This window comes from Mastomys coucha, unplaced genomic scaffold, assembly GCF_008632895.1.
Source record: "Mastomys coucha isolate ucsf_1 unplaced genomic scaffold, UCSF_Mcou_1 pScaffold22, whole genome shotgun sequence".
In the NCBI taxonomy this organism is placed as follows: Eukaryota; Metazoa; Chordata; class Mammalia; order Rodentia; family Muridae; genus Mastomys; species Mastomys coucha.
This window is the reverse complement of record NW_022196905.1, coordinates 192,585,346-192,590,972: the sequence shown is the minus strand read 5'-3', so window position 1 is coordinate 192,590,972 and position 5,627 is coordinate 192,585,346.

The window sequence follows — 5,627 nt, the reverse complement described above, 5'->3', positions numbered from 1 at the left end:
AAACACACCTTCTCCCCTCTATTTAAAAAAAAAAAAAGGGAAAAATAACAGCAATGTTGTTTGAAATTTCTCATCAAAAATTATTTTATATTTTCATAAAATTATGTAAAATCCACATGTACTATTTCAAAGGAAATTAAGACACTTGAGCAGACAATGTTCCCCTCACAATCATAGACTGACAAATCCCTAGTAGTAGGCATGACAAACTAATGAAAATTTGGTTGGGGTAGTCCAAGTGACACATCAAATAATGTAGGTTGTCAATGTCACTCTTGGTGACCTTATCCAGCAGTAAGAAAGTTTCTATTTTGGAAGAAATGGCACAATAAAAACACAAGACCTGGATCATCAGAACAGATTTATACCTCAAGGATTTTTTACTGTGATCTAGCTTTGATGGTAGCAGAAAATTATATGCATATTAAAACACAGATGTTTTCTTTATTTACATGTCATACAATATCTCTTTTCCCAGGTTCCTTTCCAAAAATAAAAAGTAAAATAAAATAAAATAATAAAACTAAAACAAATCCCTGTTCCCTCCCCCTTCCCCTGCTCATGACCCCACCCTCTCCTGCTTCCTGGCCCTGGCATTCCCTTACACTGGGGCATAGAACCTTCACAGGGTCAAGGGCCTCTCCTCCCATTGATTACCGACTTGGCCATCCTCTGCTATACATATATTGCTAGAGCCATTAGTCCCACCATGTGTACTCTTTGGTTGGTGGTTTAGTTCCTGGAAACTCTGAGGGTACTAGGTAGTTCATATTGTTGTTCATCCTAAGGGGGTGCAAACACTTCTGCTCCTTGGGTCCTTTCTCCAGTTCCTTCATTGGAGACCCTGTACTCAGTCAAAATGTATAGCTGTGAGCCTCTACTTTTGTATTAATCAGATATAGCTGTCCTCTGAGAGGCTCTGAGAGCAACTCTGAATTTTGAAAGACTAACACAAAAGGGGCCATCTTCACTTCTGGAAACCATATATTTAGGCAATACCTCTGAAATTTGAGAAATTTCTAGACTTCACAGTTTCTCTAAAATCTGTTATAATTATAGGCATTAGTAGAAAATGGCACTGGATAAAAATGTCCTCAAATGAAATATTATGGCATTGAATAACATCATCCCCCTCCATCACGCTGCTGTTAGAAGCACATCTCTGTTTGAGTTGATGTCCTTAGGCCACACAGGCACTCTTCTTAGTCATTCCATTCAGATTAGCTAATACCTCTCAAAAACTAAAGACAAAAATTTGAGATCACTTTGATGAAGACACAAGTTTTAATACATTGTTTGCAAATACACATTTAAAATTTTTAATTATTATATGTATATTCAAATTTATATGTACATGTATATGTACATGTATATGTATATATATATGTATTAGTTGGAAAATAATAGTCCATTGAGTTTATGTACCATATTCTCTAAATACATTTATTTCTATATATATGTTTCCTTTTTAACTTCATTACCATTCTATTAGTAATATATTCAAGAGCAGTAAGACATAAGTAATAGAAACAAACTATTAAAATAAAAATATATTAGAAAAACTTAAAAGTACCATAAATTTGTAGAGATTTTTCAATGATATGGGAATGTGCTATCTACAGAATAAATTGAGCTACTTTTATTTCATCTTTGTAGCTATAAACTTTAGATGTGCAGCTTCTTTGGCACAGAAACTAAATTCATCAAATAAAATCACAAGCCTTCAAATACAGCAGCATTTAGAGCTCTCAGGTCAGTTATTACACTGAAATTAAAATTGTTAAGAATTTAATCCTCAAATCTTTATTAGCACATTTCTCAAACATACTACCTTAATAATGCCTGTTTTCACTTAAAATATTTTCAAATGAGCTAACATTAAAAATAGTCAAAAGGAAGATCTACATAAGTTACGCAGGTTTTAGAATTAAGTATATACAGAATTTTAATTGAACATTATAGGAATTATATGGGATACAATGAAGCCTATAGCCATAGATAAGTACTATAGATATACTAGCAGAATTAATTATCTAGCAAACATGTTGAGGCTGGCTAGCTTTTTTAATAAGAAAATTATTTTATTTTCTGTCAGATTGAAAAATATATGCAAGTGAGTTTTTCTTTCTACACCTGTTTTTATCATGTAACAAAATGATCTCGTTTTATTACATTATTTCTGATGGCAGAATTTATTCCAGTTTCTTGATAAATAATACTCCACTGTGTTTATGTACAACATTCTCTTAATTCCTTTAGTACTACAATGAAACAGTGCACCTGAACATGCTTGCATGTCTTCAACATGCTTATTTTATGTTCTCCTGATAATGCTACTTAGCAAATTTTTCCAATTCCATGGTAGTTGTACTTGCTTCTTCCACAAGACTCTACATATTATGTCCATGCTTGCCATACTGTTATACATTCCTACCAATACTATGCAAGATTAATTTTCTACATCTGTATCTAAAATTGTCTTTGTAATATGTAAAGCATTCAGGAGTTGATTTCATAGAAATTGAGAAAGAATGGGGATTACTAGAGCATGAGGAGAGAGTTAAGTGAAGTTTAGAGAATAATTAAGCAATTGTGCTAGATCGCAGCAATATCAAGACTTTCCATTTTATTGCAGTACATTAATATGCTATAATAATATAGATGATAATTATGAATTATATACTTTAAGTAATAAATAGAATCAGTATAAGAAACAATGTTTGCTTGTGTTACATACTAGAACTTACTTGTATATTAAACAATGTACACATATATCTAAACTTTCATAGAACCTAATTAAGAGATCTATTTTTATCTTTCAATTCGACAGTTAAAAATAAATGTGTAGCTACCAGAAAATGTATGCCAAGAACTATGGATAATTTGAACTTCTGCCTTATTTAAGAAAACTGACCCTGTCACAGTTTCTTGGATGTTACTAAGAGAAAAGATGCTCCTAGGTCCAAGATGGGCGTCCTTATTACTCACAACACTGCAGGAAGTGTGAGATTCATGACCACTTGGGTTTTGCTCAAGCCCTAAAGTCCCTTCAGACAATGCTGAGACAGCCCCAGGTGGATGCTGTACACAGTAATTTCATGTCACAGTTGAGGAAATTTGAATTGGGAAAACTGCTTTTATAAAGAAAACTGCTAGGAGACCTGTCCTACCATTAGCCCAGAAGGAGGCATTATGTTTGATAAACAATATTGGAGAGGAAACTTATCTGCTTTCTGTCACAGAAGGGCACACTGCTTCTATCTTCAAGGTTATTGCCTATACTCTCTTCCACAGAAATACAATCAACACAAATGTGATACAAGATATAAGCGAATGCTTGGATGAATTATTACTAACAAGGTTGAGTGAAGCCTTATGGGTTTCATTTATGATACCTCTCCCATCCCAGGTCTCTGGCATGTCCTAGAGATGCCTATCCACTCCACCCCCACCACTGGCAGATTTCTATTCTGAGCTTTTTATGTTTGCTGTGTACATGCTTAATATATATATGCATAAGTGTGTATGCTTATAATAGATACATATATATGTTTCTATATGAGTAATATATATTACTAACATAAAGTTATATATATATATAAAGTAAAGAACATATAATGGTATTTTTAGAATAGTATTTACTTGTGCTTGGTTTTGGTTTTTAGATAACATCTCACTATATAACACTAGCAACTATTCAGTTTGTCAATGCCCTACTCTTTATGGAAGATTACTGAGAATTAAGGCTTGCCCCGTATAAAATGAACCAGATATAGTGGTACATCCTTATGATTCAAATGAGGAGACACAGATATAAGTAGGCAATATACTTACTAAGTAACCACTGAGCCAACTCAATTAGCTTTCAGTTCAGTCAGAAATTATAAATCTGGACTCATAACAGGTATATAAATGTGCACACACATGTGTGAACATCTGGAAGAGCACACACACACATATACACATAAACACACAGACACACACACACATACAGAAATATCTCATAATAATCTAATAATCTGACTGAAAGAGAGGAAACCAAATATTTCCCTTAACAAGATGAAATTCTTATAAATTATTGTCTACCCCCTTGTGCTACTTTTTCTCTATATTCTTATGTATATTATCTCTAGGTAAAACTGAACAAAGATCTCTTGACACAGAGCACATTATTATGCTTATATATGTGATTAAAAGTTAAAAGTTAAATGAACTCTGTTTCATAGTATGTTTTAAAATATGTAAAACCATCTTTTATTTCTAGATTCCACTTACCTTTTCATTTGCATTATATGACTCAATGGGAGAAAATTAATGGAAAATGCGTGTATACTATTCATTGGTTTATTCTTGTGTCCACACATCCCGAGACTAGTAATTCTCTTATTAAACTGACTGTTTTTACTATTATTGTAATTATTATGATTGTTGAGTTTTAATAATTTGCTTATTAAACTGTAGTATTTATATTTCTCATTGACTTCAAAATATTATATATAAATATTATATATATGTTGTGGTTTTCCATTTATTTATTTATTTATTTATTTATTTATTTATTTATTTATTTATTTATTCACTCTACATTCTGAACTCTGCTCCACTTCTGGACTTCCCTCTTCCACACTCTCTCCTCCAATCCTCTCTGAGGGGTGAAGAAACCCCTAGGTATCTTTCCACATTGGCATATCAAGTCTCTGAAGAATTATGCACATCCTCTCCCTATGAGGACATACAAGGCAACCCAGTCAAGTGAAAGGGACATATACAGGCAACAGCTTTAGGGACAGCTGCTGCTTCAGTTGTTAGAAGACCTACATGAAGACCAACCTGTATATCTGCTATGTATATGCAGAGTGGGGGGTATCTTAGGTCCAACTGTGTGCAGCTCTTTGGTTGGTGGTTCAGGTTAGCTGACTCTTGGTCTTCCTGTAGAGTTCCTATATCCTTTGAGGCCCACAGTCCTTCTCCTACACTTCCACAAGAGTCCCCAAGTTCCATCTAAAGTTTGGCTAAGGGTGTCTTCATCTGTTTCAGTCAGCTGATGAATGGAGCCTCTCAGAGGACAGTTATGCTAGACTCCTGTCTGCAAACATAACAGTATCATTAGTAGTATCAGGGATTGGTGCTTCCCCATGGTATGAATCATTCCTGCTTCCCTGGGATGAAGCCTACTTGATGGATGGTGTTTTTCATGTGTTTTTTTTTTATTAGGTTTACAAGTATTTTACTCAGTATTTGGCATCTATGTTCATAAGAGAAATTGGTCTGAAATTTTCTTTTTTTTTTTATTTGAGTCTTCGTGTGTGGTTGGTATCATGGTGACTATGGCCTCTTGGAATGCCTTTGGCAGTGTTCCTTCTGTTTCTATTTTGTGGAATAGTTTGAGGAGTATTGGTATTAGCTCATCATTGAAAGTCTGGTAGAATTCTGAGCTAAACCATCTGGCCCTAGGCTTTTTTTTAGGTTGGGAAACTTGTAATGAATGCTTATTTTTCCTTAGAGGTTATTTGACTGTTTAGATAGTTTATCTGCTCTTGGTTTAATTTTGGTAAATGGCTTCTGTCTTGAAAAGCACCCATTTTGTTTAGACTTTCCAGTATTGTGGAGTACATGTTTTTGAAGTA